Source organism: Pyxicephalus adspersus, chromosome 6 (assembly GCF_032062135.1).
Source record: "Pyxicephalus adspersus chromosome 6, UCB_Pads_2.0, whole genome shotgun sequence".
NCBI classification, from domain to species: domain Eukaryota; kingdom Metazoa; phylum Chordata; class Amphibia; order Anura; family Pyxicephalidae; genus Pyxicephalus; species Pyxicephalus adspersus.
In genome coordinates, this window is record NC_092863.1 from 98,463,557 (window position 1) to 98,477,460 (window position 13,904).

Consider the following 13,904-nt stretch of genomic DNA (forward strand, 5'->3'; position numbering starts at 1 on the left):
TTCCTATCTACGTTACCTTAACTCGGGACTGGAAAGAAGAACCTGATTTAGGAGAAGATGGCGGTGCCTGGCCCGAAGATGGATAACGGGACAATGCGGGACCTGATGGAAAAAACCTCTGGACTGATTGACTGCTCTTTGGGATTAAGGTAAGTGTATTTTTTTTGTTTGTTTATTTTGGGTGAGTTTTGAGTTTACTTCATTTTAAATCTTGATGCATTTCTAAATGCACAGCATATAACTAGATATAATGATTTATAAGCCATAACACAATGCTATTGATCCAACTAATATACAATTGCCTATCAAAAAGAAATTTGATTCCACTTTTGGAGCAAACTTTACCATGTGATTTTCTCTTTCTCAAGCTCAACCCTTATTCCTAATCCTGGCTTTCCCAAAGAAGTGATGAATGTAACCTCCAGCAAAAGATGTTATAAATTTGACTGTATTGTCCAAAATGTGACATTATTTAAATATAGGTTTAGAAAAAGAAAACATTCTTTTATTCTAAAATATATAGAGTATATAGTGTAGAGCCGAAGTCTCCAATAGCACATCATTGGGGATAAAAAGTAACAATCAAAACAGACATTTTCTAATGTAGGTACTGTACATGCGGTGGGTTAAAAAGGTGTCTTTCTTTCTCAGAATTTGTGAGCTACAAAATAAAATTAACACCGACTAGTTCATTAACTACAGATGTCAGTATAAACATGTACATTTGGTTGAGTAAATGGTAACGTGTTTTATAAGCACTGGATAATCGGTATGTGGAAACCCAGAAATTTCCCACAGATAAAGAGGTCAGTGGATAGAAACAGTGGAACACAGTTAACAGTTAATTACAGTGTTAATATTGCTATTACACAATTTTTATATAGTGCCGACATATTATGCAGGGCTTTACAAAGTCCGTAGTCATGTCACTAGCTGTTGCTCAAATGAGCTTACAGTCTAATGTCCCTACCATAGTCATATGTCTTTATTACAGTCTTAGGTCAATTTTGGGGCGAAGCCAATTAACCTAACTGCATGTTTTTGGAGTTTTAATCCTATATTTTGCTTTACATTTTAGGGTGGTTATGGAGGACCTATATTATGCAGGAACACATTGCGAGGCATTTTTTTTTTGGCCCACAGAATAGTGGGAACAGTAATCTGCCAAGTGTCTACACATTCCTCACCCAAGCCTATGTTAGGTGGATTGAAAGAAAAGTAAAGATAACACATTCTAGCTATTAGTCATTTTTGCTTTTGTATCTAAAATTCCTGCTAGCAATATAAGGTGTATCCATACATTATATAAAACAAGTGGAGAGAAATGCATTTGTTTCAGTCATAGCAACTAACAACCAACTTATGGTGAAAAAGAAGGTTGGTTGCTATGTTCTTGACAAATGTCAAGTTTCTGTTTTATTCATTACCCGTTATATTAGACAATAAAGTTATCTTCTGTATTTCTGTTCACTTTTCTTTTTTTGTATTTTAATATTATTAAAGCTTCTCCCCTCTAACATTTTACAGTCATCCCCAGAACACAAATAGAGGGAAAATCTTCCACTGGAAATTCTGGGGAACAATAGGGGAAAAGAGGGAAATTCACTTATTTTGTAGAGATTTACTCTTAATTTCTGTTCTACATCCACAACAGAAAGTGAGAGAAAATTTACACAACAAAAACACAATCAACAAAAAATCAAGTGGCATTGATTTAATGTTTTTAATTGGTCAATTTGGCCACAGACACAGCACACAGGTTTAGGATATTTTACCCTTCAGGGATGGAAATAAGGATGCTCCAACAGATGTGCGCTACTAGATTTGCTCAATAATTTTTACACACAACACATACTTTTGATTGGTTTTTACCAACACGTCCAATAGGATTTCGAACTAGCAGCAAAAAATTGTTTGTTTGCAGTTAAATGCATTTCATTTTCCAGGGCCATTGGCTCACAATCCATGCCATTGGCTCAGTAATGTGATTAAAGTGAAAATCAAATCTTCAGTAGCATTCCCTATACTAAATATTTTGTGTGGCCCGGTGGAATATCAAGGATGACAGCCGAGATCTCCTAAGTTCACAAGCTCTGATCTACTGTGACCTTCTGCTATGCCATGTAGGGGAAAAATAAGGTCACCATAAACCCCAGAAACACTCTCTTTCCTTGCTGCAGCACCATTCTATTTAGCTACTTGGACCTGGGAAAGGAAATTGAGTGTAATTTCTGAACCTTTGCAAAAAACCTTAGGAAAACAGGAAACAATGATACAATGATACATAAATTACTGTGTTATTTTTTCATAACATCTGATTTACGGGAACTACTGACACTCCAGCTAAAGCTTTAGGCTAAGACAGGGGAAGATAAGAAGTGTATTGGGCCCAGTTGCAGATGCCTTTTTTTGCTACACCACTGTTATTATCAGATGTTGTCATTTGCAAGATGGCTCCTTTGTGTTGCCTTATCATTTTACAGCAAGGATGACTGTGCCTTTAAAATACAAGTACATCAGATGCAGCAAAGAGGACTGAACAGACATTTATTCATAAGTTCCACTGTACAAGAATCTATAGTATTGCACTGGGCTGGGTGACGAGTGTAATTTAAAGAATACAATATAAATAATGGTAAGATATATAACATGGCTGTAGGGTGTGTTAAAACTACTCTTAAAACCAGGCTCTTTAGCAGGCATGGATGGATGACTGTACTAGGATGTCAGTCTGGAGACAGAGAGCTTGTGTGCTTCTTCTACTATACATGACTATACATGACTCCTGTGTTGTGGGGGTTTGCATGTGGGATACTTATTTGGAATGGGGGGTCCCTCAGATACCCATCCCTCATCCTGGAGAATGAGTACATTCAGAACATTCTGATGTCATGTGAACACGACTGTTTGCACTGGGAGTGACAAAGCTATTGCTAAAGCAAAGCTATCAGTAAATAGATTGTATCTTGCAGAAAGTAAGGGGAAATATTAGAAGATAATGTACTGTAGATAATATGGGTGGCTCATGGATGACTCAGTGCTTGGCACTATACTAGGCTCAGACCCCAGCAAGGACACTATCTGCAAGGAGTTTACATGGGTTGTGCTCCGGGTGTTGTTTCCCCCACACCTCTAAAATAGACAGTTAGGTTAATTGGCACCCCCAGAAACTGTCCTTCTTTCTGGGCATAATTTGGATGTGTGAGGATAATGAAGAAGGATAAAACAAACACAAATAGATAATAAAATTAAATGCCTACTTTATGTAAGGTGTTCATCTTAATGTCATGGTAACAACATTCTAACCAGATGTGACAGACACTTTGTGAAAGGAGCTACAGCCCTTAACAATCTCCTACTAATGGCGATGCTATCAACTCCACCACATGGCTGGTTCCTAGGGTACACAGCGGATTTTTTCCCATTGGCAGGTGGTTGTCAGGAGCAATACTGCATCATCACAGCATGCTTTAAAGTTCACATAGTTGGGTTTGCAATACTGAATTCTTCCATGACTACCTACCAGTATCCGCCCCTTATTGCATCAAATTTCCATATCAAAAGTAATGATATATATGTGGCTTTTTTGTCTTATGACATTCTATTCAAGTGATCAATAGCATGCAAATTCAATATTAATTCACCATATATAATGTAAAAAAAAAAAGAAAAAAAGAGTATTAATTCTTGTCCCATCACTTCCTCATCTAATTGTTTATATTAGAATATATTAGATTAGATATTGAAAAACTAAGCCAGCAGAAGAATCACCAGTATTCGGCACACTCCGAGGGTATAAGGATGCCTAAACCGCTCAATAAGTTTTGTGATTCCCATCCACAATAACCTTGCTTTGTGTTCTAGACCCTAAATAGTTTTCTCTTTCTTTCTCTTTTTAATTTAGAGACATAGTTACTTTAATATACCATGCACGGTATGTATTTTAAAACACATCTACCATTGTCAAATAAGTGCTGCATTACTGCACTCTACTGGAGGTAAACCTTAAGTCACCAAATTTCTTTAAAAAATTAAAGTATTCTAAGAAACAATGTATACTTTCAGCTTTTTATATATACTATGCTTTACTCTATGACTCATATATCTCACATTTCTTTCTGCAAGCATGTCTAAATGTACAGAATATACCTGGCTATAGGATTTATGAACCATAACACAAGAAGTTATTAATCCAACTAAAAGTATTCTAAGAAACAATGTATACTTTCAGCTTTTTATATATACTATGCTTTACTCTATGACTCATATATCTCACATTTCTTTCTGCAAGCATGTCTAAATGTACAGAATATACCTGGCTATAGGATTTATGAACCATAACACAAGAAGTTATTAATCCAACTAATATACAATTGCCCTTAAGAGATCACTTGTCTATTTTTTTCCACTTGCTGAAGCAAATTACACTGTGCCTTTTAAGGCTTTTTATCCTTCTTTTAGCTCAACTGTTGGTATAGGGTATAGTACAACTATATTTTAGTTTTTAGTATAAATATTTATATTAGCTCATACAGTGATGTGTGGATTAATATTACATAGTATTTTTTATAACGCCAACATTTTACTCAGCACTTTACAAACTCCATAGTCATGTCACTAATTGTCCATCAAAGGAACTTACAGTCTTATGTTTTTAACACAGTCTAAGGTCAGTTTTGGGGGGAACCAATTAACCTAACTGCATGTTTTTGGAATGTAGAAGGAAAATCAGAGTACCCAGAACATATAAACTCCATGCAGATAGTGTCCTGGCTGAGATTCAGACCTTAGACCCAGTGCTGCAAAGGCCAGTGTGTGAAACTCTGAGCCATCGTGCATTGGTATCTTCATCCCTATCTATATTCCAGGCTCTCCCACAGCAGTGATCATTATATTGTTCAGCAAATGGTGTCTCCCATTCTGCTGTACCTTCCATATTCTGACATAAAATGCAAAGTAGCAATGTAGAAAAAAACAACTTTCCATTCTAAAAAGCATATTTTACCGTGTACTGTGTTTAAAGGGAGAAGAAGAAACTTCAAATAGCTCTTAATTAGGTATGGAAAAAACAAACTTTATATTTATCTAATGTGGGTCTGTGTCTTTCCGCATCCTAAAAGTTCATAGCAACATAAAAAGTTGATTGGTCAGTCCATTCACTATGGATGCTAGTATAAACATGCACAGCTGGTTGTGTAAATGGTAACACGTATTTTATATGCATCAGACAATCAGAGTGTGAGCACCAAACAATTTCCCCCAGATAAATCCAGGAACAGAAGACAGAAACAGTTTAACACAGCTATGTAAATTCTATATATTGTTTTTAAATTGGGTGATTCTGGAGGACCTTTAATATGCAACAACAAATTATGAGGAATTGTTTCTTTTGGTTCAGAGGAATGTTGGAACCGAGACTGGTAGCTGCGCATTGCTTCTGCTCTTTAGGCATAGTAATTGGGGTTACTGTGCGGGACCTCGATGATATTGCCGGAACTTGCCATAACGCAACATTTCAATTAGGCCGGATCCAACAATAAATAACAGGGGGGCGTTAGGCCAGACTGGAATACTGGCCAGGCCATTTTTGGCCTAAAGGGCAGAGTTTGCCTGGTCTACACATTCCTCAGAAAAGCTCATGTCAACTGGATTGAATTCCAAAATATAAATACTAGATCAAATACTAGTACTAGATCAAATACTAATACTAGAACAAATACAACCTTTTAGTAATTTCTGCTTTTGTATCTAAAAATTATTGCTAATAATATGATATAAAAAGCTGTATCCAAATCTTTTATAAAACAGGTAGAGAGAAATGCTTCTGTTTTAGTCATGGCAATCAATCAAATTCCAGCTAAAATATTTAGTTATCCCCAGAATAGAAATAGAGGGAAAATCTTGAATTGGAAATGCTTATTCTGGGGAACACTACTAGAGAGGGAAATTGCCCCACTTTGTAAAGATTTACTCTCACTTTCTGTTCTGTATTAACAAAAGATAATCAGGGAAAATCTAGTTAACAGGACACAGTCGAGAAAAAATCAAGTGACATTGGTTTTAATTTTATTTAATTGGTGCCAATTTTGCACCTCACCTACTGGTCTGTTCGGTTGACTGGTAATTGCCATCAAGTTATCAGTTCAAAAACAAGGCACACATATTTTAAAATATTTTACCCTTGTGATCATTAGGAGTGGGAATAAGGTGAACCATGGGACCATGCTGAGGATGACCCAGCATATGTGAGCTGCCAGATTGGCATCATCATGTACACATTTATCATCATCATACACATTCATCTCCTTGCTATCATTTATACACATTCATCTCCTTGCCATATAGGGGAAAAAATAGGGTCACTTTTCCTTCCAGCAGCACCTACTTCTCTTTTTTTGCTGCAGCAAAAAATGTTGGTTTGTTTTGCATTTTGAAAATTAAATTAGTTTTAACAACTGGTTTAAAGCAGAAGTGTAATCCGTGTTTAATCAGTGTTTCCCTTCCCTAGTTCCTCTCTCATCAACATCAGATATGAGACAGAACATAGGAGGTTTTCACAGGAAGTTGTGGGTGGGCAATTTTGTTACCACAATGTGTTAACTGGAAATTAAAGATGAGAGAGAGTTGTGTGGACAGCTACACAACATTCTAATAAATATAACCTGTTGATCCATATTATATTTTAAAACCAGTTTCTGTGCAATAAGGGCAGATCATGGTTTGCAAGATCTCACAGGGTGCTGTTTATCAATCTATCTATCTGTTAGGAGACAATCATCTACACAGCGATCCTGTACTGTTGCATATTCTCTTCCTCGGCATTGCTTGCAGCAGCAGGGAAGATCAGGCAAATAGCTGTCAGTCCTCGGCACCCTGTGCATCCCCAGCTTCCCTTTGGATGCGAATGGTCCTGCTACATCCCCTGCTCTGGGACTGTGCTGCTGAAGGATTTGAGCTGAGACTAATGAGCAAAGTAGTTCCTTATTCAGTCGTGCACTGCCATTGGCTGCTTGGGCTTTATAGCCTCTCTGCTCACATTGCTCCATGCGTCTTGTAGCATTGGCTAGGCTATTCTTTACTGGAGAGATTATTATGTGTTTTTCTGTTGCTGACCCTTGCCTGTTCCCTGATATTTTGATTGCACTCTTTCTGGACCGACCTCTGCCGGTGACCCCGAAAACAAGCCATTTGACTTCGGCTTGTTTTCTGGATTGACGGGTAATTCTCATACTGTTATCTGTGGGTTCCTGGTCTGCTGCTTACCCCCAGACACCATCCTCTGTGCCCCCAAGTCCTGGGGGGCAATGGAGTGCTGGGAGGCAACTCCCGGGGCTTACTTAAGGTGAGGACTGCGGCGTTAGATTGACCAGGGCCTTTCACTGCATGAAGGGACACTAGATGCAGAGAAAGCTACTTAAACGCTCAATAATTTTACTATACCAAGGGAATAACTACAAGAAATGAACACCGACATTGGCCCCCAATGGAAATTTTTGGCTGCTATGCCTGATTACTAGTTTTCTAAATTTGTTACCTGTTGTTTGTTTATTAATGTTTGTGTCTGTATTTTTTCCTTAGTGGTGGTCAAAACATTTGATATGGGGCTCTCCTTTACGGCACCTGGATTTATCAAAGGGACACACATAATATTTAGTAAATTTATCACTACAGAAAGCTTTTAGAGGTTGCAGACATGCAACAGGAGATGATAGACAAGGGATTTTCTGAAGGAAAATCTAAAATACTATGGTCATGCTACAAGAGATGTTCAAAGATTACATACATACGGTGGGAAAAGGTGAAAGACTAGGGAGTGCTACAATAGAGACTATGGGCATACTGAAGGTGATACTAAAAGCCTATGGCTGTGCTACAAGAGATGGTCAAAGACTAAATACATGCAACAAATGATCCTGAAAGACTAGGGCCATTCTACAAAAGATGATCAGAGACTTCAAACATGCAGCAGGAGATGATAAAAGACTAGGGAAATGTGACAATAGAGAATATAGGCATGCTACAGGAGATGGTCAAAGAATACAAAAATACTACAGGAGTCGTTAAGCACTGTAGACATATTTGTATAGACAATCAAAGAACGGAATGGGAAATACTATTACCCTTTACAAATTAATATTTGCTCATTTGAGCTACCCAAACTGTCAAAAAAAAATAAAACAATATAAAATAGATAAATCAATCCTTTAAATCAATCCACTAAACAAAAACCCTGTGCGCGGCAAAAAAGTGTTAGTGCAATAACACCACACAAAAAACGTGCACTGGGATACTATTGTGATCTCTCCTCCAAAAAGAAAGGGCCACCCAATTTCCCCAGACCCCACAAAGCGAGGCTCTCTGAAAAGGGCTGGGTACTAAGACCACCCAGCCAAATCTGGAGTGGACCTACTAGCCCATCTGGCCTAAATCAGTCAGGGTCCTTTTCTTTATGCAATCCAACAGATACTAGGCTGGTAGCTCTCCTGAAGAGAGACGCCCAGTAAGGGAGAGTACCTGACCGTAAGGCCAAAGTACTTCCCAAGACATAAGGGTTAGCCCATAAGGGAATAGCACCCTCCATCAAAAAGTAGCACACAAATACCCCACCAGTGAAAGTGAAAAAACAGAAAAATACCTAAGGAAAATGTGCTCAGCACATAACACACTGGGCAAGGATAAAAAATTGCCCATCTGCACTAGCTGCAGCTAATGCAGAATGAAAGTGATGTACTAAATCAGCAACGTGAACTGACGTGCCTATTTATGCTTAAACCAAAGTGATTTTAGGATACTCCTAGTTTGCCATTCCAGGGGAACAACACTCAACAAGATTCAGCCCACACTCAATACCTAATAGCTAGACCAAGGGTTCCCCGCTCCAACCAGTGGGACAGTCCACTATCTGGGAGCTCCTTATCAGAGCAGGCCCTACGCCTCTCTCTGGTGGACGCTAGGCAGAGGAATTAGCATAGGGTGGCCCCTTAAAGAGCTCCACCATCAAGCAGTCCATCCTAGCAGAGATACTAGTGCTATGCATTCTTGCCAGGAATATATCCCCGTTCCACCCTGCACACTGGAAGGATTAGGTACTACATCTGATCTTAACCAAAAGTCAGAGAAGTGATAAACTAAAAGTATAGAACATTATACCAAAACCCATCCATTGTTGGATATTGCCAGTGACAGCCATTGTGAGGATCACTGGTAGCCAAAATTGGTGCAACTCACAACATCACAATCATCTTCCTATAGTACTAATATAGTAATATTGTACACCAGTATAGTTAACATATGTTTTTTCACCATTCCCTGACCTTTGTAGGCTTTATTAACCTAAAACCATTACAACTGCTCAGGGCCCCCATGCTACCCCAATGACATTATTGGGTAACTATAGAATTTTATGGGCAAAGTTAATTTTAAAAAGTCCAAATAACCAATCATTCTGTATTAAGTCATAAAATAATTTCTCCCAGTCTGATGTTGCCACCTGTAATCCTTGTGTAACACTAGTTCTTTTACCTTCTTCTCAATCTCAAGAAGAATTGTCATAGAATTTTAAACATGAAGGTTCAAAACTGGCCATCCACCACCCTGCCAGGCCACACCAGCCAGGAATGATGTCTTGTTCTGCATCCCTTCACATCTCCAACAAACACAGTAGATCCTTCTTCTATCCAAGATTTATCATTCATGGCCAAACAAGGAATTATAGGAGAGAAATTTTGATGTATTTATCGCCCAGGTGGGTCATAGTTAAAAAAATTAAAGATAATCCCTCCTAGAGGTCAAATACTTCATAGATGTTCCCCGTAGCTTGTCTTGGATCACTTGCCAAACAATAAAACTTGAAAGAACCGTGTTTGGTCTGAAACAATTTTTGACATTTTAACAGACTTATTTATGTTCTCTCACCAACCAGCTTCAGTTTATCATATAATTTATTGCATGTATTTTGGTAACCTACATATAATCATCAGTGGTGCATTGAACATAAAAAGATAGCCATTCCATATTAGAGCTAAGAGCTCAGCTCCAGTTCATCAAGTTGTTGTATCTCGGGATCTTCAGCCACTAGGGCTTCTTCAACATTTATTATTTTCTTTCCCTCCTTAGTTTGTTTATTTGTGAGAACCAATTTTATTACCCTGCTAAAAACTTCACAGCTTGTCTATTTTGGGTGTCTTTGAGAAGTAACAGTGAAAACAAAACCACACCAGTATCTACATACAGTATATAAAACTGTATTGAAGCCCCCAACTAATCAGTAGAACAACTGAAAAGAAGATGTTCCGCTGGCTCCAGGCATGTCTTTTAGCTTCCCTACTGCTCCCTTTAGGTAAGTTTTGCCTATACAGGAGAAATGAATGCGGGTAACAATTAATATTTTTTGTTCCTTGTGGGATTTGCATTTCTAATTACAATTTTGGGGAGAACCCTAGGGATTGATTACGTCTATTTTTTTTTTTCAAAACAATAATTTTTCGGAAACTGCAAGTTTGTTAAAATAGACCACCCAGAGGATTTTCCTTCAACACAAGTGGAGTTATACTTTAAACCAGTGGTGATTATCATTATGACATAGATAATGTGCACAATATAGTAAAATACTCATTCATTCTTCGAATAAATGAGGCATCCCCATCAATAATATAATAATATTGCTTGTCTGGATTATGTTAAATCTAATGGCAGAAATTTAGCAGCAGTTTGGGTTTAGATCTGAGAAGCATTGTTTTAAATAGTTTACAGGGCAATTGCAATGTATATTATCATTAGAGCTACTACTGTAATACTAGAATTGGAAAGATACAGCAAACCATGCTAAAGATAAGTCTTAGTGCCTAGTTTGAACAGGAGAGGAAAATAGCAATAGGCAATATGTTATGCTGATATTTTAGCTTGGGCTATTGAGTTCTGTAAATAGTAGGTTTCTTTAGTTTAAAAAATAATATTTATTATTATTATATAATATTATTAATACTTATGATTTATACAGCTAGAATGGCAAATGTGAAAATAAGCGGACAACTGAGGCTAAAATAGATATACATAATATTGTATTTCATATTTTTAACCAAAATTATATATATAATTTTATATATATTTTGTTCTGAGCATAGTAAATAAAAAATATATTTAAAACAATCCTGTACTTTCCATTTAAATTAAACTTCTTTTCATTTCTACAGTCACTTTCTGAGCTTCTGTTTTGGTCAGTGGGGCTGGCCATCAAACATTCACAGGGGTAGATTGTTAACTTGAGGAAGCAAGATAGAAAGCTAAGCTTTGCTTTTAGAGTAAACATTGAGATCTGAAGATATGTTCAGATATCTATACATATCTAATTCTTCTTATTGTTTGTCCTCGAAATATTATTCATGCTTTGAATTGGTCAGGTTTATTTGAAATGTTATTAACTGTTTTTTTACATATGTTCAATGGCTCACAGGTGAGGGCAGTGACATTATTGGAGGTAATGAAGCTAAACGTAACTCTAGACCGTATATGGCTCTACTGCAAACGAAAGGTTCCCTGTGTGGTGGAACATTAATAGAAGCTAATTGGGTGTTGACTGCAGCTCACTGCATATGGTAAGTAAAAAACAATCTATATATACATCAAAGCCAACCTTTAAAATTTTTATTGGATGCTCCTGTCTTTTTGGGTTTAGACTTGTTTTTCCCTAAAACTGCCTTAGCTTTTCCCTAATTATCAACTCTCAGAGATTTCCCCTCACTTTCCATCCTAGTAACGTGTTGTTATTGGGATATTCACCCAAAAGGGCCACAGGTGGCAGGAAAATCTGACCAAGGAACAAACCCTTCTACATTAAAAAAAGAAAAAAAAAAAGCTTTGGGTTAAAAAGTGGAGCTTACTTTTGTTTTACTCATGTTCCCTTTAAAGCAATTCTTCAACTGTAATCAAGTTGGGTGTCTACTCAAAGAAAGAAGAAGATAAATATGTACAGACATTCAAGGCCAGTAAGTGTATTTAACATGAAAACTATAATAAAGAAAATAAGGATAATGACCTACAGATTGTACAGGTAAGAATGTTACAAAAATAGAAATAATAATATATTTAAACTCCCTCCTTGACACAGAAAGTATTCCGAGGTTCACTTTTTTCAATTTTAGAACTGCAATAGTTTAATTCTTTTTTTCTCATTAATTTACACTTAGTATATGTTAGGTTAAGAAGGTAAGGTTAAGAAAACACATTAAGCTTAACTAATTTCCATCATAGTTTTATACTTTTTTTCATAATTTTTATTTATTTTAGCTCTGGCATAATAATAACCATGCTCCTGACCTTCTCTCTACCCAATATTATTCCATCATTGCCTTTTTGTTTTCTTTAAAATGTTATATTTCATTACATAATTAGATATAAATACCTGTGATGTCAAAACCATGCTCCAACTTCTATTTACGATTGAGCAAGGAAGGTAAGTACTGCGTGCCACCACATTGCACTCCATGTGCCATATAGACCTTTGTGGCTGAGGTTTCTTTATTGGGCAGTTCTTCAGAGGTGTTTAGGGAATAATCTTTATTTTAACCTCTCCCTAAAGCTAGGCTCAGGTTGTGATGCATTTACTGTTTCCCTGTGCCCGTGAACCGCTGCCTCTGGGGAGGCGTTACGTGCAGAGTCTCCTGGCGGCAGCCCCATAAAGATTAAATGGGGGCGGCAGTGAGCATTACTAGTACCGTTCTCTGCAGCCAGTTGCCAAATGTGCAGACATTGGGTTAAGAACCACTGCCTCCTGAAGCTGCACTAACGGCAATGGGGGCAGCATCAAGGAAAAAGGAACTACCATTACACCAAAACTATGTCTTGAATTGACTTTTACCAGCTTTTTTGCTTTTGTTTCTAGGAAAATCTGGCCAGTATGAAATGTTAGGAACAGTTATAATTGTAATAGATACCCCAAAAATTAGAATCATGCCATTGTGATTAGGTCAGCTCAAGTATGCAGAGAATGCAAATTGAATTATGTCAGTGAGCAGAACATAAAGCAGGGAAAGGACTATCAACTCTATTGCAAACACTGTGCCATCAGCAGACAGACAAACTTTGCCAACTAAATCTTCAGTCATAAAACAGATTAAACAAAACAGAACCTAGTGCGGTGCCCTGTGGTATACCAATAGTGGCTTGTGTCTTTCTAAATAAACCACATTTACATCCCTATTACTTCCCTAATTTTTTTTGGTCCAACTGGATATTTGTTGAACCAACCATTGGTAATGAATATGAATATTGTACACATGGGCTGCGCCCAGGTTTATACTCAGGCTCAAGTATTTTTCAGGTAAATGTAGGTTTATATTCAAATACATATCCACAAATATAATTCCATCAGTGAAGCTTGGTGACTAATCAAACCTGGAATGGATTTTGTAAAACTGTTTGCTATTTGTTGGCAAATGTTTTAAATCCTGGACAAGATCCATTCCAGGTTTACTGGATCAACAGGTTCACTGATGAAAGTGTATCCTCTCCAGCCCCGAAGAACCCAAATCAGGTCCATGTGTCAAGCTACATGCTTTGTGAAATTTGGAAGCTATGTAGGAAGCTGACTGGATAGTCCATTCACTACAGAACAAACATGCACAGCTGGCTGGGTAAATGGGAACATGTATTTACTAAGTATCAAATAAATGGTGTGTGGACAACCAACAACTTCCCTCAGATAAACCAAGGTCAGGGGGCAGAAACAGTAGAACATAGGTATGTAAATTCTATATTCTAATTTTGAAAAATATATTTCAGGGTGATTCCGGAGGACCTTTAATATGCAACAAGAAATTTCGGGGCCTTGTTTCCTTTGGTACAAAGTCTTGTGTTGATAGTCCAACTGTCTACACATTCCTCACCAAAGACTATGTTGATTGGAT

General features: G+C 37.3%; 1 long non-coding RNA gene across 1 annotated transcript; it reads left to right on the forward strand.

The window, feature by feature from the left end:
* The first annotated feature begins 10,206 nt into the window (after positions 1-10,206).
* On the forward strand, positions 10,207-12,125 carry LOC140332624 (uncharacterized). The gene is made up of 3 exons (XR_011921208.1): positions 10,207-10,339; positions 11,453-11,594; positions 11,908-12,125. It is a non-coding gene; the product is annotated as an uncharacterized lncRNA (long non-coding RNA).
* The last annotated feature ends 1,779 nt before the right edge of the window (positions 12,126-13,904 follow it).